Source organism: Primulina tabacum, chromosome 1 (assembly GCF_025594145.1).
Source record: "Primulina tabacum isolate GXHZ01 chromosome 1, ASM2559414v2, whole genome shotgun sequence".
In the NCBI taxonomy this organism is placed as follows: domain Eukaryota; kingdom Viridiplantae; phylum Streptophyta; class Magnoliopsida; order Lamiales; family Gesneriaceae; genus Primulina; species Primulina tabacum.
This window is the reverse complement of record NC_134550.1, coordinates 42701421-42728805: the sequence shown is the minus strand read 5'-3', so window position 1 is coordinate 42728805 and position 27385 is coordinate 42701421. Positions and strand designations below refer to the sequence as shown.

At 36.0% G+C, this 27385-nt stretch overlaps 1 long non-coding RNA gene across 1 annotated transcript; it reads right to left on the bottom strand.

Moving 5' to 3' along the window:
- Positions 1–257: 257 nt before the first annotated feature.
- LOC142518910 (uncharacterized) lies at positions 258–24693 on the bottom strand. Its single transcript, XR_012813670.1, has 4 exons — positions 24489–24693; positions 22873–22945; positions 1343–1441; positions 258–491 (listed from the first exon to the last, which is right to left on the bottom strand). It is a non-coding gene; the product is annotated as an uncharacterized LOC142518910 (long non-coding RNA).
- Between the last annotated feature and the right edge of the window lie 2692 nt (positions 24694–27385).

The following is a 27385-nucleotide window of genomic DNA, read 5'->3' as shown; positions in this document are numbered from 1 at the left end:
GATGAAGTAATTGCGCAAAACAACTTCGCTTTAACAGAACAATATTGAAGTAAATTAATTCTATCACTTCGTCTGATTTCTTATTGACGAAGTATTTAATATTATGTAACTTCACAATTTGCAAATAACAACGAAGTAATTTACCTATTACACTTCATTTTTTTTTATTTTGATGAAGTAATTGTTAAAAAAAGACTTCGCAATATATGACTTAATACACTAATATAATTAAACTCATAAATTATCCATCTAAAAATTATTAATATCCACGAATCCACAATTACATATTCATCAATCCACAAGTAACCCAAAAAATGTATCCACAAAACCAAAAGTATATCCAAAAATCCACAATGAGAAAGAAAATATTTGTCCCAACATACACCATCCATCTAAGCACCTACATAGGAGTAAACAAATTCACTCCATTCACTTCTAACCTCTTCATATTGACATTGGGTGTAATATTGGTTCTTGATGCATCCTGCAAACTGAAATTTGAAACATAAAAAACGTAAGGCTGGATGAGCCGCCAGGCTAGCTAGGAAAATTAAAACTTAATCTTGGAACACAAATATAATTAACCCATGCTTAAAAACAATTATAAGAATTTCCCATGTACAACATATTTTTTTTCGAAGAACAAGCTGTCACAAAAAAGTAAAACCATATTAATTTGAGGATTAACGTAAAAGAATTAATATATGAGACAATTTTGATATGCTTAACATGATGCATGTACCAATAAACGCAGACAACAAGAGTCTCGAGTTCAATCCGATATGAGGGAACCAATAAGGACAGATATAGACAAAAAAAAAACAGGAAAAGACAAAACCAGATCACCTTAAACTCCAACAAAATCTGAAGCCACCCAACTTCTTGTTTCAAGAAGCGAAATCAACTTAAAAGTAAGAACAGATTGAATTTGTGCCACTTGGAAATGATACAAGAATCTTGAAAAAAAGACAACACTTACAGTCCAGAATCATACTCCCGTATATGATTTCTGGGCTTCAAATTTCTTGATAAAACCAACAACCCACCAAATAAAACAAATGAAAAGAAAGTATTTTAGCCAAAACATATATCAGCAATAAACAATATAAACACAAAAGCTTAAGATTACAACACAGAAGATGTGAAAATCAGGAACAAATGGCAACACATTATCTCAACAATAAAATATATCCCAATGGCAACACATTATCTCAACAACAACACATTATCTCAACAATAAAATATATCCCAATGGCAACGCATTATCTCAACAATAAAATATATCTTAATGACAACAATTCATCTCAATCAATCAACAAATTTATCACAAGAAGAAACTCACCATCTTCTCCAACTATGGATCATCGCAATCGACTATCTCTTTCATGTACCTCATCACACAATATCCACACTCAACCGAACCACTTTGTTTCAGATTACCCTATAGTGGAATTGAAAAGTTAATGCAACAATCACAATCTAATTAATAACCACTACCAATTCATATATTCATAAATAAGTACGATACATACAGTCAATATTTTAATTGAGCCTTTTTCTACATATTTAAATGAATGAAACCACTGTTAAAACATACACAATAACATTAACCATTAAAATAACATAAACAATAATTCTAATAGGACATGTATAAACATGACATAAATAATAACAGAAATAATAATAACATAAATAATAAACATGACTTGTAGAAACCTGACATAAATAATAAACATGACATAAATAATAGCAATGAGGTTATGTTTATAGCATAACAAAAAACATGACATAAAAGTGAAACACATCATTTTTTCTTGTTTGTTTCCCAGCCACCCTCAGTTTCTGATCTAAAGTAACTTTCATGAGCCGGAATACAATGAGTTTCAACATCATCAATTGGTTATCATATGCTGCCTCACACATATTAGTGGTTTCAAAGTGTCCGTGATAGTTACCAATTGGCTCCTTGTTCGTGCTCCAATTTACTTTGTCACTTTCAGCAGACTCACCGTGCCAAATCCAATTCACATAATTTTGACTAAAACCATGGAAATAAAGATGCTCTCGAACGGACTTAGCTGGTCTTTTTTTAAGATTTTTACATTTGCAACAAGGACAATGAATTAAATTGGGGTCAATATGGGGATTCTCTAAACAACCTCTGATAAACAGCTCCACACCCTCCTCGTACTGTTTTGACCTTCTATCCGAGTGAATCCAAGAATTATCCATTTCAATACAGCAAAATACAAGAAATATATAACAATAAATTTGATCTAAACCTGAAAATATTACATTTAATAATGTCATTTTCAATTTAATTTGTTGAGCGCAAAAAAAACGAAAGAAGACTACCTATTGACTAACAAACGAAAGAAGAATACACAGATGCATATAAGTTAGAAAAACAAAAAAATTCGACGGAGACAATGACTAACAAACACCGTCATGTCCAGTCCTCAACACACAGTGCATATAAGTTAGAAAAACCGAAAATTAGACAATGCCTAACAAGAAGGGAACAACAAATATTTTAGACAATGCCGAACATTAAGAACCCAGAGACGGACAACCAAGGCCTTAGAAAACAACACGCACCTCCAAAGAAATGGTGTGTATCTCAACCACCAACCTCATCAGAAACTATTGAGTCATACAGAAAGGGACTTCTCAACTAGTAGCTCTTGATAATACAAGACAATAGACTACTAAGTCTTTGAACACAACAATATATCAATTACAGTATCGAAAGACCTACCAATCGCTTGCATTAATTCTGTCAACATGTGAGCCGCAAAGAATACACTTGACTTATAAAGTCTTAACACCATGTATTTCAAACTTCTGATAAGGTTGGTGGTGGCCATTTTCAATAAATAACTCAACAGAGGTACGACAACAAGAAATTAACCAATTATCATTCCAATCAATACCATACCTCGGGAAACTGGTGCCGGACTACCTCAGTGCTTTGAACGGTGGTGGTGGTGGTGTTTTGTTCCCTCTCGGTGAGTGGAACGGCGGTGGTGTTGGTGGTTCGAAGCCCACAGCGGTGAGTGGAACGGCGTGGTGTTAGGGTTAATTTTGAAAGAAAATGTGGATGGATATAATGAGCTCGTCTGTGAAGGAAATATGATATAATCGATATTATTCAGCGACGATTTCTTATAATCCGTCGCTACTAGCGACGGTTTTTGAAAAGTCCGTCGCTAATAGCGACGATTTTTTATAACACCGTCGCTAACTAAATCGGCGACGGTTTAAAACAAACCGTGACTGGAAATGTGATTACATGCGAAAATTGATGTGTGAGGGCAGTGTCTCTTGCGCATATGCGCGACACCGATGCGCGCATATGCGCGAGGTAGGCAGAGGACCTCGCGCATATGCGCGCTCTGTCGCGCGCATATGCGCGCGGAGGCCAGTAGCTACGATGTGAGGACAGAGGCACTCGCGCATATGCGCTGAAGTGTGTGCGCATATGCGCGAAAAAAGCGTTGCTATTAGCAACGGATTTTTGAAAAACCGTCGCTATTAGCGACGGATTTTTGAAAAACCGTCGCTGATTTAATCAGTGATGGGTTTTTAACTATAAATCGTCGCTAAATGTTCAGTATATTTTAGCTTTCTTTGTTAATCAGCGCGGTTCATCTTATTACTTCAGCATGAACTTATTTTTCTTATTTTTTTACTTCGTCAACATTGGTATGCCGAAGTAAAATATAATAAAAAAATATAGTGAAGCCCGTATTTTTAAACATCCGAAGTAAAATATATTATTTTACTTCGCTTGTGTTATTACTGAAGTTATTGGTAATGTATTACTTCGTAATTTATTATTGCTGAAGTAAAGCCTGCCGAAGTAAAATCCGATTTTTCTACTAGTGAAGGTTTCTCTCTATTTCCTCAAGCTTCTTCCAAAGTATTTCTTTCCCTGCCCCTCCAGTGCATGTTCTACGCATAAATCTTCGAGTATTCGAGCGTTTAAACGCAAAGGCACGCCCAAGATCTCGTTTTTATCATCATTCAAATCATAATATGCTGTTTTTTGTGTTTATGTATAAGAAATCATTTGATCTATTATATGGTATCGTTTTTGCATAGTTTTGACATGAAATACACCTACACTTTGATGCAATTCACGTTTTCTTGACTTCTAGTGTAAGGGGCTACCAGGTTGAAGTGTTAGGGGGGTGTATACGTTGGGAGTTAAGGTGTCAAGGGGCTGGAGTCACGAGTTAGTCATGTTTCGGTGAGGGCCGATCGGTTTTCTTGAAGGAGATATGATTTTTATCGTAAAATCGCGCAAGCAGTGAAATTTCTGTGTCACAAAACCTTTCACCATCTGGTATTTCGAATTCTGCGACTTATAGGTTAGTTTTCCGGAAATGTGTTCAACATATATTTTATAGCACTCTTTGTTATCTTCGATTCAATAGCAAATTCATAATTTTCTGAAAAGAATCAAGAGAGATATGATTTTTATTGTAAAACCGCACAAGTTGTGAAATTTATATATCACAAAACCCGTCATCCTCTGTTATTTCGAACTCTGAGACTTATAGGTTGGTTTTTTGGGAATGTGTTTAACATATGATTTATAGAAATCTATGTTATCTTTGATTTGATTGCTAATTCCTATTTTCTGATAAAAACGAGGGAGATATGATTTTTATCGTAAACTCGCTCAAGCTGTGAAAATTTGTGCATGTTTTTCACGTTTTCTCAAGTTACGAGGGTAGGCTCGGCCAAGGAGGGCTGAACAAGTCCATGATGTGGTCCATGAGGTCCAGATGTCGGCTAGGAAGAGTTGGTTCAGGTCTGGTCCCCGTTGGTTTAATCTAGGGTCGAAAATTCGAGGGTTTAGTGCACTAGGGTTCGGCTCACTTTGGTGTAGAAAAATCCATCAACTTTCAGGTGCTGTTCAAAGGTCTTAAGTGGGATAATCTAGGTGTTTCAAGGGCTCGTATGGTATGGTTGAGGCATGATTTAAGCTTGGAGAGATATGGTTAAGTTTCGGGTTGATTCGTGTTAAAACCGGGACCCCGGTCAAAGTTTTAAAACGGATCGTGTAAGTTTTGAATTGGGCTCGATTTTACATCTAAGAAATGCTTATAAATATGTTTTGAGGTGTTTTAAGGAGTTTGGTAAGTTTCGGGTCGAAATTTTGAGGTTCATGGATAAAACGGTCATTTTGGGTTTCCAGGGGCAAAATGGTCATTTTGCATCCGGGTCGAGTTTTTAGTCCTAACAGCACCCTGAGCACAATTTGACATGTTTTTAAACGCCTATGTTACCTAGTACACGTCTTTTCACGTAATTATGAAAATACGTTGCATGTTTGATTTTAAGGAAAAATTACGTATATGCATGATTTTTATAAGTGATGAAAATGATGATGTTTTTGAAGGATGGGAGTTGGTTGTGACTGACGATATATGTATACGATAATATGATTGGAGATATCGTTAGGTAAAAGGCCCCAGAGGAAGCCCGTTTACGGGAGAAGGCCTCAGAGGGAGTCCGACGATCGTATTTCCATTGACATGATATGATGATATGATAAGCCATGGCTCAGTTGACTGGTGAGAGTGTCGTATTGATCCATCGAATAGAGCTGTTACAATCTAGCTGATACGAAAGTCACAACTAATGAACTGAATTCAATAAAAAAAAAATGTATACGTATATGATGATATGATGAGATATGTTTTGACATGTTATGCTATTACGACATGTTTACGTTTATGCTAATGAAATACATGTTGATTACATTATTTTTCATTGTTGCATGTAATGTATATGTACTTGCTATTAATATTACACGTGTGCTGAATCTTTACACTCATTAGGTGTGAATGATGCATATGAGCTTTTGGATGAGGACATTGGAGGTGATGATGACTGAACGGGTGGAGCTGGTGGCTCACGTTAACCCGGGGACCTTGTATTCTTCCGCAAGAATATGATTTTATGAGAATACATTTTAACAGTTTTTTTAAATGGTTGATGATTTTATTTTGTTGAGGGTTTTGACAGATTTTAATACGCTTGAGGTTTTATGTTTTTAAACGGTAACTGTTTAGGTTGGTTGCTCTTTTCATAATTTTAACTGTTGTTATTTTATTCAGCAGTCGGTTGATTTTACAAAATGCTTGTTTCGAAATTTATGTATTTATGTAGACATGGTTTCGACAATTACATTTAAAAAAATGTTCAGTAGAATTTTAAAATGAACAAACGTCACAGTTGGTATCATAGCAAGTGTCATGTACAGGGTTGTGCCACCGCCAACTTCTGCAGCTCAGTCTTCAAGCCTCAAGTTTTATGATTTTAAATGTTTCGAAAGTTTTAATGCTATCACCTGCATGTTTACATGATATATGTTTTATAGTAATGTTTAGCTGTTTTTCTGTTTTGGAGATTAAATTTTGTAAAAATTAGATTGGATTGCATGTTGGTTACGTTGGAATTGGACATGTCTAAGAAATTCGGTTATTGGGCATTAGGAAAGATTGAAATTATTTTGACTAGATTGATTTGTGGATTTTTGTATTGAAGTTCTAATCTTTTGGGTCATAATTTAATCATGAAGATTCTGAATGCTTTTGGACATGTAGATTTTCTAAGAAAATACCTAACGATTTGTGGATATTAATTGAGTTAATTTCTTGAGAATTACATATAAGGAATAATGATTTGAAGAATGGGTCGGCTTTATAAATATAAAATGAAAATTTGGGATTTTAAGTCTCGATAGAAATGTAAGATTGGTTATAGGAATTGATTTTGAGTTTAATAAGATTAAAATTATTGAACCTTATGTTACGAGAAACCTATAAAATGAATCAATATTGGGCTTGAAAATCCAAGCGTTAGTGGAATAATGTTGTGAAAAATTAAGAATTCAGAGAGACGAAAATTTAAGGTAAAGTTAATCAATTAGTTAAGATATAAGATTAGACATTTAGTTAACTTATTTTTGGGGAGCTTAAGGTTTAATGTATCATAAGTTTTAATCTTGATCTTAAGAGTTAAAACTATACCTTTGTTAGGATTAAATTTTTCTAGAAAGTTGAGAATGATTGATGGTTATGTTACTTGATAGAAGCAAGTAAGAAGTGAGTTTTTTTTTAAATGAAGTAAGAAGTGAGTTAAACACCATGTTTTGAGGAATTTTTTTAGCCATTGAGAAACTTGGGAATAATTAAATATGTGTGTTGGGAATCATGTATCTATAACTATTTGGGTTGCGTAAGTTTGATTTTCAAATTTTATGAAATAGGTGTTCATACGAAAATTATGAGTGAAATAAAAAACAAAAGAAATTATTTGGGCTCAACATAAGTTACCCACGAACAAATATTAAGATTTTTATCGAATAAGTAATCTAAAATCTCGATGTGTGGGTACTAGTATTCTACGGATTTCAAGTGAAGTTGAATTATTAGAGTTAGTCTAATGCTACTCTGATATAACTTATTAAGTTTTATACGCTAGTATTAATTAAGCATTAAGGATACGTAAGAATGCAACATTCTTTCATTGAGGAAAGTCCAAGGTCTTAGGTCTCAACTATATTGCAATTGAGAAAGAAATAGTTTAAGCATGTAATTGATGCTAGAAGGGTTTTATTATTTAGGTAGAAGATCGATATTGTATATTTTGGGTTTTATGGATTAATACTACTCGAATTTAAGATTTGAAAAAACTTGATATTTGGGATGTACTTGTAATAGTTAGTTATGTTAGTTTGGTGCCGTAAGGTAAAGATTCGATTACAGGATCTTAGACTAATATTATTATTGGGTTGAGATAATGTTTAACTTTTAAGTATATTGCTGAGGATGGAAGTCAATTAGTAATCTTTGGTGCAAATATCTCTTATGTCGAACTGCTTAAATGATAATGTAATATGTTGATGAACATTATGGGTATTGTATAAGCAAAGTAAAGTGCGATAAGTTTGAACATCCACTTCTAGTATGATCAATTGCGAGAAAGGTTAAATTCAAGGTCATAGTAAAACATAACTAGGTCTTCATAGGCCGTTTTAAGTTGGAATTTCGCAAATGAGAATTTTAGTAGGCAATTTAATTAGGATTGAGTAGACATAATAACAACTTAACACTTATTTTATCATAGTAGCGCAGCGGAAGCGTCGATTATTGGGATTCTAGAACTAAGAGTACAAACTTTTTGAATATCGAGGATAAGCAAATTTCGGGTACGAAATTCGATTTAAGGGGGATAGATTGTAACGTCCCGAAAATTTGAAGGTCTACGAAAACTACATGCATGCAAGTTATAAAATTTCTTTTGTATTTTATTAAATTATTTTAGTGCATTATATGCATGTTTATTTCATGAATTTGTGTTTTAATTCATGGTTTATTTAACTTTTCATGAATTAGGATTTTAAGTTTAATTTCACGCTCGAAGAAGGAATGGAGACCGAGGACATTTAGGAAAAAAAATTTATTGAATAGTTATTTTTAATTATTTAATACGAAGTGTTTTCAAGGTTTTTTTCGAAAAATGGGCTTTGATGGGTATTTTAATCTCTGGGTCGTATTTTTATCCGGTACTCAAATTTTATTGATTCGGGAGATTTTTTGAGGGCTTGGACAATATTTTCAAAAACATACCTAATCGAAACATTTTTAGGGAGTCTTTTTGGGCTTGATTGGATTAATTTATTGCTTAATGGGACAAAAATCCTTTTAAAGCATTAATTTTAATTAAGGGCCCATTAGTGTATAATTATATTAACTTGACCATATTAATCAAACCCTAAACCCACCCCTCCCAAGTCATGGCAGCCCTCTCCAATTTCAGCAGCAACTTTCTGAAATTTTCAGCAAAGTTTCTCTCTATTTCCTCAAGCTTCTTCCAAAAGATTTCTTCTCCCGCCCCTCCTATGCACATTCTACGCATAAATCTTAGAGTTTTTGAGCGTTCAAACGCAAAGGCATCCCCAAGATCTTGTTTTTCTCATCATTCACATCATAATATGCTGTTTTTTTGTTTATGTATAAGAAATCATTTAATCTATTATATGGTATCGTTTTTGCATAGTTATGACATGAAATACACCTACACGTTGATGCAATTCACGTTTTCTTGACTTCTTGTATAAGGGGCTACCGGGTTGAAGTGTTAGGGGGCTGTATACGTTGGGAGTTAAGGTGTCAAGGGGCAGGATTCACGAGTTAGTCACGTTTTAGGAGGGGCGATCGGTCTTCTTGAAGGATATATGATTTTTATCGTAAAATCGCACAAACTGTTAAATTTCTATGTCACAAAACCTGTCACCCTCTGTTATTTCGAATTCCGCAACTTATAGGTTGATTTTCTGGAAATGTGTTCAACATATAATTTATAGCACTCTGTGTTATCTTTGATTTGATAGCAAATTCGTAATTTTCCTGATAAAAAACGAGTGAGATATGATTTGTATTATAAAACCGCACAAGCTATGAAATTTTTGTGTCACAAAACACGTCAACCTCTGTTATTTCGAATTCTGCATCTTATAGGTTGGCTTTATGGTAGTGTGTTCAACATATTATTTGTAGAACTTTGTGTTAACTTCGATTTGATATCAAATTCATAATTTTCTGATAAGAAACGAGGGAGATATGATTTTTATTGTAAAACCACACAAGCTGTGAAATTTCTGTATCACAAAAACCGTCACCCTCTGTTATTTCGAATTATGGGACTTATAGGTTGGTTTTATGGGATTGTGTTCAACATATGATTTGTACAACTCTGTGTTATCTTCGATTTTATAGCAAATTAGTAATTTTCTAATACGAAACGAGGGAGATATGATTTTTATCGCAAACTCGCTCAAGCTGTGAAAATTTGTTCATGTTTTTCATGCTTTCTCAAGTTGCGAGGGTAGTCTTGGCCAAGGAGGGCTCAAACAGGCCATGATGTGGTCCAAGAGGGTCTAGAGGTGTGCTAGGAAGAGTTGGTTTAGGTCTGGTCCCCGTTGGTTTGGTCTAGGGTCGAGAATTTGAGGGTTTAGTGTACTAGGGTTCGGCTCGGTTTGGTGTAGAAAAATCCAGCAACTTTAAGGTGCTGTTTCAAGGTCTTAAGTGGGATGATCTGGGTGTTTCAAGGGCTCGTAGGGTATGATTGAGGCGTGGTTTAAGCTTGGAGAGATTTGGTTAAGTTTCGGGTTGATTCGAGACTCGGGTAAAAACCGGGATCCCGGTCCAAGTTTTAAAACGAATCATGTAAGTTTTGAATCGGGCTCGAGTTTATGTCTAAGAAATGCTTATAAATATGTTTTTAGGTGTTTTAAGGAGTTTGGTAAGTTTCAGGTCGAAATTTTGAGGTCCAGGGATAAAACGGTCATTTTGGGTTTCTAGGGGAAAATTGATCATTTTGTACCCGGGTCGAGTTTTTTGTCCTGGCAGCGCTCTGAGCATAAATTGACATGTTTTTAAACACTTATGTTACTTAGTACATGCTTTTTTACGTAATTATGAAAATACGTTGCAAGCTTGATTTTAAGGAAAAATTACGTATATGAATGATTTTGATAAGTGATGAAAATGATGATGTTTTTTAAGGATGTGAGTTGGTTGTGACTGACGATATATGTATACGATGATATGATTGGAGATATTGTGAGAAAGAAGGCCCAGAGAGAGCCCGTTTAAAGGAGAAGGCACCAGAGGGAGCCCGACGATCATATTTCCATTGACATGATATGATGATACGATAGGCCAATGCTCAGTTGATAAGTGAGATTGTCGATGATGTCCCCGTCGTCCGGTACCGTGGTTATACGTAGATGGATTCATCAAATAGAGCAGATACGATAGAGCTGATACGAAAAGTCACAACTAATGAACTAAATTCAATAAAAGAAAATGTATACATATATGATGATATGATGAGACATTTTTTGACATGTTAAGCTATTATACGACATGTTTACGTTTATGCTCATGAAATGTATGTTGATTACAGTATTTTTCACTGTTGCATGTAATGTATATATACTTTCTATTAACTTTACAGGTGTGCTGTGTAAAGCCCAAAATAGTATACGTAAAATCCATGCATATATTTAATTTATGAAATTTATTATTTTAATTATTTATGTTTATTTAATGTATGTTAAAATGTTTTCTAGAGTTTTATGTTTCAGGCGATTATTCGAGGCGAGATCGAGGAAAGGAGATAGGGACGATTTTTTTTAGTAAATTTTAATGCAGTATTTTATTTAAGATAAGGATGGAGTATTTTAAATAATTTAATTAATTTTAGTAATTTAAGAGCTTAATTATTTAAATGATTAATTGATTTTCAAATTTTAAAGTTGTAGTATTTGTGCATCTTATTTAAATTTAAAATTTATAATGGGGTTAATATGAGATTTATTTTAAATTAGTATGTTAAATGTTTTTAAATAGATTTTTTAGTATATTAAATACATATGTTACAATTGTTTATATATATGTAGGTATATATATATACACACATATATATATCAACACACAAGCACACACACTTTGACTCACACACACACTCACACATTTACACACACATATACACGTACACACACACAACACAAAACACAAAACAAAACATGTTATTAAACTTTTTGACTAAAGAGAAGGTTGTGTTTTTAAAACACTCCTATCTCAATTTATTTATTTCATTTTCTTCCTTCTTTTTTTTTCATTCAACGAGAACATCTCCTCTAAAAATTTCCAGCATATATTTAGTAAGTTTTCTTTGAAGAAATTGAGCTAAGTTCGTCCCGGATCGTCTCCCGTATCATCTCCGCTTCGGTATCGTCGTTTCGGTATTTTAAAATATCAAAAGGCACGTATAATCTGTTCTTGCTGCATCGATCATGTCATATTATGTATTAAGTTGTTTTTAAGCATAAAAATGTATGTATGATGTAGAAGTTTGAGCAGAAAAATCTACCGAATGTATTTGGAAGTATTTTTGGAGTTGAAATTTCGTGTTATGATGGTATTTCGAAAACTGAGATTTTCTGTACATATTTTGCGAAAACTTTCAACTACAAAAACGTAGATCTTTTTGATACGTTCGATTTGATATAAAATTCGAGTTATTTGGATTAAAAACGAGTGAGTTATTGTGTTTTTAGTATGACTGCTCAAATTAGATCCGAAAATTCCTGTTTTGATGTTCTTTCGAAAACTGCAATTTTTCGGTACATATTTTGAGAAAACTTTCAACTACAAAAACGTAGATCTTTTTGATACGTTCGATTTGATATAAAATTCGAGTTATTTGGATTAAAAACGAGTGAGTTATTGTGTTTTTAGTATGACTGCTCAAATTAGATCCGAAAATTCCTGTTTTGATGTTCTTTCGAAAACTGCAATTTTTCGGTATATATTTTGAGAAAACTTTCAACTACAAAAACATAGATCTTTTTGATACGTTCGATTTGATATAAATTTCAAGTTATTTGGATTAAAAACGAGTGAGTTATGATGTTTTTCGTATGACTGCTCAAATCGTGTTTCAAGAAAGTTATGAATTTTAATGTGTTCTTGAAGTTTTTATGTTGCAGGCTTTGTTGGGGATCGATGGGTGATCGTTGCTGCATATAAGAAAGTTAGTAATGATGTTTAGAGTATTTTTGAGGTTTCGATTCATGTCGTTAAAAGCTTGAATTATTAAGAAGTCGTAAGAAATAAACTTTAATATAAATGACAGTATTTTTGGGTCGTATAAAATTTTCATCAAATAATTCGTTGGGCAGATGGACACGGACGACGGAGGTTAGCACGGGGTTCGTGCCTTCTCATTTCTTCGACACATATTTAAACGCACAGACACGGACCCGTACACGGACCTAGGGACGGGGTCCGTGCTCCTTCTTTTACATGACACATATGAGGCAGTACCTACACAGACCCGGGGCCTGACCTGGGTACGGGGTCCGTGTAGCTTCAGTTTTTGGGATAAATATTTTATCACTTAAGGTTTGGTTTGAGGTGTTATGGTATGATTTAACATTAATGTTTTACAAGGTCAAGTGGTGAGAAATTATAGAATGTTTTAAGAAATTATTTAGCTTGAGATTAAGCATGACTTTTACGTTTAAGTTGTACACGTTAAGCTTATGAATTCATGTTAGTATGTTGCAGCAACGACACGATTGACATCCAACGAATCCCTCAGCGCTAAGTAAGTATGTATGACGTGCAAAGAAAATATTTGAAGTTTTTGAGGTATGCTAAATGTCTTGTGACCAAAAGTAAATGGGTTTGGAAGTCGGTGAACGTGGCCGAGGACCTCTCCACCCCGTTAAATTATGAACGGGGACCAATCCGCCCGTTAAATTATGAACGGGTTAGATCGTGGTTGTGAAGCGTTAAATTATGAACGTGGATCAACTGGCCTGTTAAATTATGAACAGGGATCTCATGTACGTGGCAGTGGATACGTCCCTGTCAGCCCAGTACTGTGGTTTGTCTGATCAGATATTTATTATGTTATGGGTCACTTGCTTTGAAACATCCTCTACGCAAAATGATGAAGTTAAGTATGTTGAAGTATGAAAGCATATTTAAAGAAAAGTTTATGTGATGGCACGTCATATTATGTATGCATGTATGTTCAAAGTTTATGCAAAGCTCAAGTTTATGAAAGTTCAAGTTATTATGCAAATTCAAGTTTCAAAGTATGTATGTTTAAGTTCAAAGAAGTTTATGAGAGTTCAAAGTTATTATGAAAGTTTAAGTTTCAAGTATATATGTTATATTTTGAAGTTGTATGTGGTTTTATTATGTAATACTCGTTATTCCCAGTTTATACGTGTTGAGTCTTTAGACTCACTAGACTTGAACGATGCAGGTGAGTACGTTGAGGAGGAGACAGGAGGTGGCGACCAAGGGGCAAGCTTGGACTGAGCGAAAGGCTAAACCCGAGGACCACTATGTTTATGTTTATTGAAAACTTTAAAATATTATGTTTTTATGTTGGATGTGAGATGATTTGAAATAAGTACTTTGTTGGAAAATATTAGTTGGGAATGTTGATTTTAATATTATTAAGTTAAATGACAAGTGACGACCGTATGAAATTTTATGTTTAAGAAAATTTTTAATTTTTCCGCAAATTTTGAAGTAGTAAAAGTACGGTACGTTACAGTTGGTATCAGAGCGGTGTTCTTGTAAAGGGTTATGCCTACTTCCAGTCGCAAGAAGCTCATAAGGTCACACCTCAAGTCTGTAAGTTTTAAGTTTTCAAAGATTTATGTTAGTGTAGTATGCATTAAGTTATTATTTTCAGCATGTCCATACTTTTAAGTTCAGTTACGTGAATCCTATGTTATTTATATCATGTTCATATGCATGTTGGGTTTACGTATTGGGTAATTTTAGAACAGTATGGCTCCTAGACGTTTGATTGCCCGTGGAGCTAGGGATGAGGACCGAGAGTCTCGTGATAGGGAAAGAGCCACTCCTCCTCCTCCACCTCCAGATATGCAGGCGCAGATGCTTGCAGCTATGACGCAGTTCTTCGCACAGGTTGCGGGGAATCCAGCTCCAGCAGCAGGAGGTGCAGGACCGAGGACTCAACCGGAGGCAGTGTACGAGAGATTTCAGAAGATGAATCCTCAGAAGTTCTCAGGGACTACGAATCCTATGGTGGCGGAAGAGTGGGTTAAGTCTATAGAGGTGATCTTTGAGTATATGGAATTGCAGGATGTGGATCGAGTCCGATGTGCCATTTTTCTCCTAGCAGGGGATGCAAGACGATGGTGGGACAGTGCATCGGTGGCAGTTAATTTGCCGATGTTGTCTTGGGATGGATTCAAAGAGATGTTCTTCGCTAAGTACTTCACTGAGGAGGTACAGGCCCGTTTGACTACGGAATTTATGACACTACGACAGGGAGATAGTAGTGTGGCTGAGTTTGTGAGAAAGTTTGAACAGGGTTGCTACTTTGTGCCACTCATAGCTAATGATGCTCGAGCAAAACTGAGGCATTTCATGGGTGGTTTGCGGCCAGTCTTGCGCCGTGATGTGAGAGTAACTGGCCTTACTACATATGCAGCTGCCGTTTCTGGAGCTCTGGCGGCGGAGCAAGACCAGAGAGACATTGAGACTGATATGTTGGGCAAGAGGCCCAACCAGGCACCACCGCAGCCACAGCATCAGCATCAGCGACCCCAGTACAAGAAACCTTTTCAGGGGCAGCCTGGGAAGAAGCCTTACCAAGGACCACCTAGGGGCAAGGGTCCTATCCAGCAGCAGGGGGCGCCTCAGAGGCCCGTTGTTTTCCCAATGTGCCCGAAGTGTAACCGCCAGCATCCAGGACCATGCTTGTATGGATCAGGCAAGTGTTTTAAATGTGGATCTACGGATCACATGCTGAAGCAGTGTCCTCAGTGGAAGCAGCCAACCCAAGGGAGGGTATTCGCCATGCACGCACAGGAGGCGAACCCAGACACTACACTAATGACCGGTAATCATTTCTATTTAAGCTCGGTATTATTTGCCTTGCATGTGGAAATTTTATTTGAGATTATTAGTGTACTAGTAAGATTTTAGATTGACTTGGAATATATTGATTTCAACTATGCTTAAAGTTAATTGCTAGTATTTTGGGATATAAGTTTGGTGTTGTGCTAACATCTCTCAGGAAATATTTTCATAAAGAGATTAGCCACAACTGCACTGATAGATTCAGGAGCCACTCACTCCTTTATATCGGAGACCTTTGCTAATCATTTGGACATCAAGTCCATTGGCCTAGACGTGAACTTTTCAGTGACACTTCCATCAGGGGAAGAGTTGTTAGCCACCAGTGTGGTCAGAGATATTGATCTAGAACTGCAGGGTCACTTGGTGTATGCAGATTTGATTATATTGCCAATGCCAGAGTTTGATATCATTTTGGGAATGGATTGGTTGACAAAGAATCGAGTTCTTATTGATTTTCAGAAGAGATCAGTGTTGGTCAGACCATTAGGCATGGAGCAGTTTCTATTCGAGCCAGCTAGATGGAGGAATTTTCCTCGCATGATCTCCTGTATACAGGCGAGGAGATTGATTTCCAAAGGGTGTCAGGCTTTCTTGGCCAGTATTGTGTCAGCACCTGATGTAACCACTCCATCTATATCAGATGTTCCAGTAGTCAGAGATTTTCCAGACGTCTTTCCAGATGATGTTGCAGGACTTCCACCGGATAGAGAAGTGGAGTTTGCCATCGATCTCATGCCAGGTACCGTGCCAATCTCTAAGGCACCATACAGATTAGCTCCAGCTGAGATGTTAGAACTCAAGCAACAGATACAGGAGCTTCTGGACAAGGAATTTATTCGCCCAAGTTTCTCACCTTGGGGAGCACCTGTACTATTTGTGAAAAAGAAAGATGGGAGCATGAGGCTTTGTATCGATTACCGTGAGTTAAATAAGGTGACGATCAAGAATAAGTATCCATTGCCTAGAATAGAAGATTTGTTTGATCAATTGCAAGAAGCTACTGTATTTTCTAAGATAGATCTTCGATCAGGATATCATCAATTGAAAGTGAAGGATGCAGATGTCCACAAGACAGCTTTCAGGACCCGGTATGGGCATTACGAGTTCTTAGTGATGCCGTTTGGAGTAACGAATGCTCCAGCTATTTTCATGGATCTAATGAACCGAGTATTCCATCACTATCTTGATCAGTTCGTCATAGTATTTATTGACGACATCCTCATATACTCGAAGAGCCATGAAGAACATAACCAGCATTTGAGGATAGTCTTACAGATTCTTCAGAGTCGCAAGTTATTTGCGAAATTCAGTAAGTGCGAATTTTGGTTGGAAAAGGTAGCGTTTTTGGGTCATATAGTATCTAGTAGTGGTATCGAGGTGGATCCAGCGAAAGTAGCAACTGTCAAGGAATGGGTTGAACCAAAGAATGCATCTGAGATCCGAAGTTTTCTGGGTTTAGCTGGTTACTACCGTAAGTTCATTCAAGGATTCTCGTCGATAGCAGTGCCACTCACTTCATTGACTAAGAAGAATGCTAAGTTTGTGTGGAGCGATGAATGTCAGAAGAGCTTCGATACTTTGAAGCAAGCTCTTATTTCAGCACCAGTGTTAGCCATGCCATCAGGGCAAGGAGATTTTGTGTTATACACTGATGCATCTAAGCTCGGTTTAGGAGCAATAATGATGCAACAAGGTCGGGTCATAGCTTATGCTTCCAGACAGTTGAAGGTACATGAGAAAAACTACCCGACACATGATCTTGAGTTAGCAGCCGTTGTTTTTGCATTGAAAATTTGGAGACACTATCTATACGGTGAGAAATGTCAGATTTTCACTGATCACAAGAGTCTCAAATATTTCTTCACACAGAAAGAATTAAATATGAGACAGAGACGTTGGTTAGAACTGGTTAAGGATTACGACTGTGAAATTAGCTATCATCCGGGAAAAGCTAATGTTGTCGCAGACGCATTGAGCAGAAAAGTTGCAGTCATAGCTCATTTATCAGCTCAGAGATCTCTTCAGTATGAGATTCAAAGGTTTGACTTGGAAGTTTATCGTAAGGGCAAAGCTCCTAAGCTGTCTAATCTGACAGTCAAATCTTCCTTGCTAGATCGTATTCGAGCAGGACAGTCTTCAGATGAGCAACTACAGAAATGGAGACTAAAAGATGAAGCGAAGGGCAGTGTTCTCTACACAGTGTCAGATGGTATTGTGAGATACAAAGATAGAATGTGGGTGCCTAGTGGTGATTCAATCAGACAGGATATTTTGTCAGAGGCACATGCATCTCCGTATTCTATTCACCCAGGAGGTACCAAGATGTACAAAGACTTGCAAATTTTGTATTGGTGGCCAGGGATGAAACGAGATATCCGCAGATATGTATCAGAATGTCTCACTTGTCAGCAGGTGAAAGCAGAGCATCAGAGACCAGCAGGGATGCTTAAGTCACTTCCCATTCCAGAGTGGAAATGGGAGAATATCACCATGGATTTTGTTGTTGGTTTGCCGAGGTCAGTCAGAGGATCCAATGCCATTTGGGTTATAGTGGATCGACTAACTAAGTCAGCACATTTCTTACCAGTGAAGACGACTTTCTCCATGACGCAGTATGCGGAGCTTTATATAAGGGAGATAATTCGTTTGCATGGGATTCCAGTTTCTATTGTGTCAGACAGGGATCCGAGGTTTACATCGTCCTTCTGGAAAAGTTTACATGCAGCCATGGGGACGAAATTGTTATTCAGTACTGCATTTCACCCTCAGACAGATGGCCAGTCTGAGCGAGTGATTCAGATATTAGAGGATTTGTTGAGAGCTTGTATGATTGATTTTCATGGGACTTGGGAGTCTAAACTACCACTTGTGGAGTTTACCTACAATAACAGTTTTCAATCATCAATAGGTATGGCTCCTTATGAAGCTTTGTATGGACGAAAGTGCAGATCGCCAGTTCATTGGGATGAAGTTGGTGAGAGAGCAGAACTTGGTCCAGAAATAGTTCAGCAGACTGCAGATGTGGTGGTTAAGATTCGTGACAGAATGAAGACCGCCCAGGGTCGTCAGAAGAGTTATGCTGATAAGAGAAGGAGAGATCTTGAATTTGCTGTAGGTGATCATGTATTTGTTAAGATAACACCTATGAAGGGTGTTATGAGATTTGGGAAGAGAGGTAAGCTGAGTCCGAGATTTATTGGACCGTTCGAGATTCTTGACAGAGTTGGAACACTAGCTTATCGTGTAGCCCTACCGCCGAATTTGGCCGGAGTGCACAATGTATTTCACGTTTCGATGTTGAGGAAGTATCTAGCAAATCCTTCGCATGTTCTGAGCCATGAGCCATTGCAGTTGACTCCAGACTTGTCTTATGAGGAAAGACCGATTAAAATTTTAGACAGACAAGAGCGTAGACTTCGAAATAAGACGACTAAGTTAGTCAAAGTCCAGTGGCTGAATCAATCAGTGGAGGAGGCCACTTGGGAAGCTGAAGCAGATATGAGAATCCGCTACCCAAAGTTGTTCAGTAAGACTTAATTTCGAGGACGAAATTTTTATAAGGGGGGGAGATATTGTAAAGCCCAAAATAGTATACGTAAAATCCATGCATATATTTAATTTATGAAATTTATTATTTTAATTATTTATGTTTATTTAATGTATGTTAAAATGTTTTCTAGAGTTTTATGTTTCAGGCGATTATTCGAGGCGAGATCGAGGAAAGGAGATAGGGACGATTTTTTTTAGTAAATTTTAATGCAGTATTTTATTTAAGATAAGGATGGAGTATTTTAAATAATTTAATTAATTTTAGTAATTTAAGAGCTTAATTATTTAAATGATTAATTGATTTTCAAATTTTAAAGTTGTAGTATTTGTGCATCTTATTTAAATTTAAAATTTATAATGGGGTTAATATGAGATTTATTTTAAATTAGTATGTTAAATGTTTTTAAATAGATTTTTTAGTATATTAAATACATATGTTACAATTGTTTATATATATGTAGGTATATATATATACACATATATATATCAACACACAAGCACACACACTTTGACTCACACACACACTCACACATTTACACACACATATACACGTACACACACACAACACAAAACACAAAACAAAACATGTTATTAAACTTTTTGACTAAAGAGAAGGTTGTGTTTTTAAAACACTCCTATCTCAATTTATTTATTTCATTTTCTTCCTTCTTTTTTTTTCATTCAACGAGAACATCTCCTCTAAAAATTTCCAGCATATATTTAGTAAGTTTTCTTTGAAGAAATTGAGCTAAGTTCGTCCCGGATCGTCTCCCGTATCATCTCCGCTTCGGTATCGTCGTTTCGGTATTTTTAAATATCAAAAGGCACGTATAATCTGTTCTTGCTGCATCGATCATGTCATATTATGTATTAAGTTGTTTTTAAGCATAAAAATGTATGTATGATGTAGAAGTTTGAGCAGAAAAATCTACCGAATGTATTTGGAAGTATTTTTGGAGTTGAAATTTCGTGTTATGATGGTCTTTCGAAAACTGAGATTTTTCTGTACATATTTTGCGAAAACTTTCAACTACAAAAACGTAGATCTTTTTGATACGTTCGATTTGATATAAAATTCGAGTTATTTGGATTAAAAACGAGTGAGTTATTGTGTTTTTAGTATGACTGCTCAAATTAGATCCGAAAATTCCTGTTTTGATGTTCTTTCGAAAACTGCAATTTTTCGGTACATATTTTGAGAAAACTTTCAACTACAAAAACGTAGATCTTTTTGATACGTTCGATTTGATATAAAATTCGAGTTATTTGGATTAAAAACGAGTGAGTTATTGTGTTTTTAGTATGACTGCTCAAATTAGATCCGAAAATTCCTGTTTTGATGTTCTTTCGAAAACTGCAATTTTTCGGTACATATTTTGAGAAAACTTTCAACTACAAAAACATAGATCTTTTCGATTCGTTCGATTTGATATAAATTTCGAGTTATTTGGATTAAAAACGAGTGAGTTATGATGTTTTTCGTATGACTGCTCAAATCGTGTTTCAAGAAAGTTATGAATTTTAATGTGTTCTTGAAGTTTTTATGTTGCAGGCTTTGTTGGGGATCGATGGGTGATCGTTGCTGCATATAAGAAAGTTAGTAATGATGTTTAGAGTATTTTTGAGGTTTCGATTCATGTCGTTAAAAGCTTGAATTATTAAGAAGTCGTAAGAAATAAACTTTAATATAAATGACAGTATTTTTGGGTCGTATAAAATTTTCATCAAATAATTCGTTGGGCAGACGGACACGGACGACGGAGGTTAGCACGGGGTTCGTGCCTTCTCATTTCTTCGACACATATTTAAACGCACAGACACGGACCCGTACACGGACCTAGGGACGGGGTCCGTGCTCCTTCTTTTAAATGACACATATGAGGCAGTACCTACACAGACCCGGGGCCTGACCTGGGTACGGGGTCCGTGTAGCTTCAGTTTTTGGGATAAATATTTTATCACTTAAGGTTTGGTTTGAGGTGTTATGGTATGATTTAACATTAATGTTTTACAAGGTCAAGTGGTGAGAAATTATAGAATGTTTTAAGAAATTATTTAGCTTGAGATTAAGCATGACTTTTACGTTTAAGTTGTACACGTTAAGCTTATGAATTCATGTTAGTATGTTGCAGCAACGACACGATTGACATCCAACGAATCCCTCAGCGCTAAGTAAGTATGTATGACGTGCAAAGAAAATATTTGAAGTTTTTGAAGTATGCTAAATGTCTTGTGACCAAAAGTAAATGGGTTTGGAAGTCGGTGAACGTGGCCGAGGACCTCTCCACCCCGTTAAATTATGAACGGGGACCAATCCGCCCGTTAAATTATGAACGGGTTAGATCGTGGTTGTGAAGCGTTAAATTATGAACGTGGATCAACTGGCCTGTTAAATTATGAACAGGGATCTCATGTACGTGGCAGTGGATACGTCCCTGTCAGCCCAGTACTGTGGTTTGTCTGATCAGATATTTATTATGTTATGGGTCACTTGCTTTGAAACATCCTCTACGCAAAATGATGAAGTTAAGTATGTTGAAGTATGAAAGCATATTTAAAGAAAAGTTTATGTGATGGCACGTCATATTATGTATGCATGTATGTTCAAAGTTTATGCAAAGCTCAAGTTTATGAAAGTTCAAGTTATTATGCAAATTCAAGTTTCAAAGTATGTATGTTTAAGTTCAAAGAAGTTTATGAGAGTTCAAAGTTATTATGAAAGTTTAAGTTTCAAGTATATATGTTATATTTTGAAGTTGTATGTGGTTTTATTATGTAATACTCGTTATTCCCAGTTTATACGTGTTGAGTCTTTAGACTCACTAGACTTGAACGATGCAGGTGAGTACGTTGAGGAGGAGACAGGAGGTGGCGACCAAGGGGCAGGCTTGGACTGAGCGAAAGGCTAAACCCGAGGACCACTATGTTTATGTTTATTGAAAACTTTAAAATATTATGTTTTTATGTTGGATGTGAGATGATTTGAAATAAGTACTTTGTTGGAAAATATTAGTTGGGAATGTTGATTTTAATATTATTAAGTTAAATGACAAGTGACGACCGTATGAAATTTTATGTTTAAGAAAATTTTTAATTTTTCCGCAAATTTTGAAGTAGTAAAAGTACGGTACGTTACATGCTGAGTCTTTAGACTCATTAAGTGTGGATGATGTAGGTGAGCTTTTCGATGAGAATACTGGAGGTGATGATGATTGAACGGGCAGAGCTGGTGGTGCACGTTAACCCGAGGACCTTGTATTCTACCGCAAGAATATGATTTTATGGGAATAAGTTTTAACAGTTTTTTTTAAATGGCTGATAATTTTATTTTGTTGAGGGTTTTGATTGATTTTAATACGCTTGACGTTTTATGTTTTTAAACGGAAATTGTTTATGTTGGTTACTCTTTTCATAATTTTAACTGTAGTTATTTTATTCAGCAGTGAGTTGATTTTACAAAATGCATGTTTCGAATTTTATGTATTTATGTATTCATGGTTTCGGCCATTGCATTAAAAAAAATGTTCGGTAGAATTTTAAAATTAGCAGACATCACAATATATGTATTATAAGGGACTGAGTTCGAGTAATAATCGTTAAATGTTGTTCGGAAAGTATGCTTTGTTCTTCTATGAACAACAACGGGCTTTACCTTGTCCACTTCTTTCATCATTTGATGTTTGGAAATACTGTCTTGTCTGGTCGCAAGATTGTTGACAAAACGACTAAAAGTAAAGAAAACCAAGGAAGAGACCCTCCATTGATAGAAGCTCCCAAACATCGAAAGAATATGAGAAATAAATCAAACTTGGTTGTATACCTGAAGAAGCTAAATAGCCCAACTGATTTTGGTGTCACGGCTTCTTCTTCCTCATCATCCTCTTCTTCAAATGCTGCATCAATATCCTCACTCAAGTTAAGTTTTACCAACACTCGAAAACTTTTGGAAGAATCTCGTGATATACAAATTTTAAATTTAAAGAAACCAAACAGACAACCGAAAAAACCCAGGGACACAACACCATACTGCTCCTTCACATTTACAAGAGAGGCACCCTCGAAACTTTGAGAGAAGCGAAATATGGTGCTGACCTTAAAAAGAATCGTCTACGGGCACCTACATTGGTGCATTTGTAATAAATTTTTAAATTTACATAAATGAAACTCGTAAAATAATCAATAAAACTATTAAACATTTGATTTTTCATATTTTAAATAAAAGAGTCCAACATTTTTTTCATTTTTTAATAATATTTTAATGAATATTGAAATTAAGTTATTTTAAAAATAATAATACTATTTATTTTTAATAATATTTGTCGTAAAATTTTAACAAAATTGGAAAGATATTGAATTAATTAAAATTAAAAAAAATGAGTAAGTGGACGGTGGGATCCATAAATAATGAAAGTTGCTATTAAATGAATGTGAGTGTGTGTTAATAATGAGAAAGTGTTAATGTAATGAATATGTGGCTCGTGGACCCCATAATTTTTGAGGAGATGGAACGTTAATAACATAGATTAATGTGGACGGATGCAGATGCCCTAATCGGTGAGACTAGTCTTCTGTACAGTGTACAGAACCGTATGTGTATCATAGGTCACATCTCATTGATGTGGATTGAAGTGGCATATTACTAAACTCTCATCCCGATAAAAAATATTACAAATCTCAAATGTGCGCTAAGCATGAACCTTGAACCTATAGCCAGAGAAATGATGCTTTCTCAGAAGTGCGTTTACAGAATCAGATGCTCAAGACAAAAGAGATAAAGAAGCCACATTGCAATGTACGTACAAAAAACAATATATATGTATAATATATATTTTTCAGACAACAAGTATAAAATACAGATCATAACCACATGGATTTCCTCAACCCATGTAACTGAATTAGCTTCTATAGTAGCGTCTAACAATATAGATCGGACACTGACCTATCAGCCACCCCGTAGAACCCAACAGCCTTATCTGATCCTCCTTGTACAAGAGTGGATAGACTAATCTTGAAATCAAGTTATCGTGTCAACTGAGCAGCTGAAGCGAACACAACACCAAAAACCAGATACCCGACGAGATGCAAAAAAGTGTATCATGCCTACGTTTTATTCTGTTCATATAACTAAATACCACTGCTAGAAGAAAAGAGGGATTGACCCAACGCATATGGCTTTGGCTACCAGTAATTGGAGTCAATAACTAAAGTATTAACAGTTAACAGTGGATGAAGCTTGTTATTTCATCCATTAGGTTTATAAGTTTTTCGTTAAAGAAAGTCATTTATAAGTAATATTAGTGAAAAAAAAATGCAGCAAAACAGTCATCGGAATCTCATAGGAAGCGAGCTAAAGTGGATGGAAAATAGGCGAACACATAGGCTTCAAATCCTTACTCAATACAGCACAAAAAACCAAGAATATAAAGCAAATCTCACCGGAATCGAAGAAGAACTCGTGCGCATAGACAACTTGGAACAAGGCTGGATCTACTCGATTTCTTCTAGATTCAGTACATAAAATTGGTGCAGGGGCTTGGGGAAGAACTTCTTGAGCTCGACGCTTCTTGTCCGGTGGTCTGGGCAACGCTCGGTGGAAGCTGTCGTGGTGAGGGAGAGAGCAACGAGAGTAGTGGGTTGGTGTTTTCTTTTTTCTTTTATGTACGGGGCGGGAATGTTTTCATTAAATAATTATTTTTAATTATTTAAAATATGGTTGATGGTTTTTCGTATTTTTGAAAATAAGAGGTTTTTAGGTGATTTTATACGCCGGGACGTAAATTTTATCGGTGTAGGTTTTTCAACTAAAATACGAGCTTTTTGGCAACTCGGCTAATAAATTCACAAACTTATTTAAACAAAAACTTTGATAACATTTTATTATATTCTAATTTAGGCTAATGGGCTTAATTTAGTGGCTTAATAGGCCTAAGCCTAATTAGCAAATTAAGTAGCTATTTAAAATCAATCAGCACCAAAACCCTTGATTTCACAAATCAAAACTCACGCCTCCCCACTCCCAAAATTCAGAAAGACTCTCCCCACCCGCCTTATACACGATACACACACACAAAATAATTTGAAGAAAAGTTCAAAAGTGGCAAAGGGTTTCAAGCCATCGTCTTCTCTCCGTCGTTCTTCGATTTGTCAACGTAAAATCGTGCGTTAAATACGCAAAGGCACGCCATACATCTCCTTTTTCTCATCCATCATATCATATTAATGTTTTAATTATTGGATGCATAAAGTACATGACTTATTTTCAAGAATTTCAAATTATTGCACTTATAAGTTTCGGTTTCATGATTTGTGGATGCATTAAACTGTTCAAGCATGTTAGGGGGCTGCCATGATGTAAGTTAAGTTTAAACAAAGGTTTTATGTGATTTAGAGACACACACGATTCACCAAAAGCAATAGGAGCAAGGCAGGAAGAACCAAAATATGTTGTCATGGGGGGAAAGGTGATCAGGCTGCATGTTTTAGGGTGAGGCGGGGCCTTGGCTGGGGCCAGGGCTCGGCCAAGGGCTGTCATGGATCAGGGCTAGAGTCCTAGCCAAGATAGGACTTGAGTTAGGGGCTGGGGAAGAGTCCTAGTCATGCTAGGACTCCACCCGAGAACCCTGCACAGATTGGTGCAGGGTTTGCGCTGCTTCCAGGCATTGGGGGCTTGGTCTGGGGTTCAAGGGACGGGTCGAGGCGATGCAGTAGAGTCCTAGGAGGGTGCACGAGGGGTGGTGCAAGGGCTGGGCTCGTTGGTTCGAGGGATGGGGAGCAAAACATAGAGTCCTACACCACTAGGAGTCTCGGCCAGAATAGGTGGGTCTTGGGGTGGCTCGTTTTTGTTGGTGGGGCTGGGTTCTTTGTATTCTAAGGGTCCAGTAGGATAGTTTAAGATGTGGGTCAAGTTTTGGTCGACATGGTTCGGGGGTAACTCGTGAAAATCGGAAGTTGGCTTGGGGTCGAAGTTTAGGTGTCAATTAAGGTGTTTAAAAAAAGAAAAATTGGAAAACGGCTCACGGGGGTTGAGTCATGGTCCATAAGGGCTAAAATAATATAAAAAGACTAAATTTAGAATTTAAGAATTTTATATTAAAGTTTGGGATTTTTCGATATTAAAACACCATCAAAACAGTTAATTAAAAATAAATGAAAAAGTATAATATTTAAGCTAAATAAAATTATTAAAAAATTCATGTAAGCTTAAATAATTATTTGGGACATGTTAGAGACATGAAATCAAAAAAAAGGGCGAGATCGAAAAATGTCGAGTCCAGGGGTAAAACGGTCTTTTTACACCTAAAAATTAGTAAACGTCATGGCAGTGCCCTAAATGATATTTTTATGATATTATGGTTATTTTTAAATGTTTATGAAATGTTCATGATTAAATTAGGATTTTTAAATGTCTAAGAGATTTTTATGATTTAAGGAAGACATTTAAAAGACATGTTGCATGCTTGGTTTCAAAAACAAAATGTTATGTTATGCATGATTTTTATAAAGTGATGAGAATGTAAATGTTGAAGGAAGTGAAGTGATTGTGACTAATTCGTTAATGTTGGCGACGTCGTGAGGGTTATGGACCCAGTGGGAGCCTGACGATCGTGTTTCCATCATTACGAATATGTGGTAATGGTTATGTGGCAACAGTTTTGTGGTAACGGTAAGAATGGGTATATCGTGAGGGGAAAAGGCCCCATAGGGAGCTCCGACGATCGTATTTCTGTTCCAAAAATGATAGGCCAGGGCCCAGTTGACCGGTGAGAGTGTTGCTGGTGTCCCCCGCCGCCCAGTACTGTGGTTACATGTAGATGGATCCATCGATTTATGATCATGATCAGGAAAGTCACAATTAACGATCTGAATTCAACAAAGGAAAGAGAAAAGGAAAAGGAAAAATATTTATGATCATTAAAAATGTTTTATGTCATGTCATGTTGAGGAAAAAGGAAAAAGGTTAAGGTTTATGAAATGCATGTCATGAAAATGTTTATGCTTAAGTTTATGCATCTTAATGAAAACGATATTTTAAGTACAAGTATTTTTCACTGTTATATGTTGACTGTATTACGTATTATTTGTTATTAAGATTATGGTGTGTTGAGTCTTTAGAGTCAATAGGTGTGATGGATGCAGGTGAGGTTGAGGGAGGTCTTGACGGATGATTTGACTGGACTAATGGCACACACAACCCGAGGACCAGCGCTTCTATTTTTTTCGCATTTACGTTTTATGATTATGACTTCAGTTAAAGATTTTTAGACTATTTATTTATGCTTTTGAGAGATTTTTGAGAGGTTTAGTAAGGGCTATTTTTTTCAAACTATTGCTTT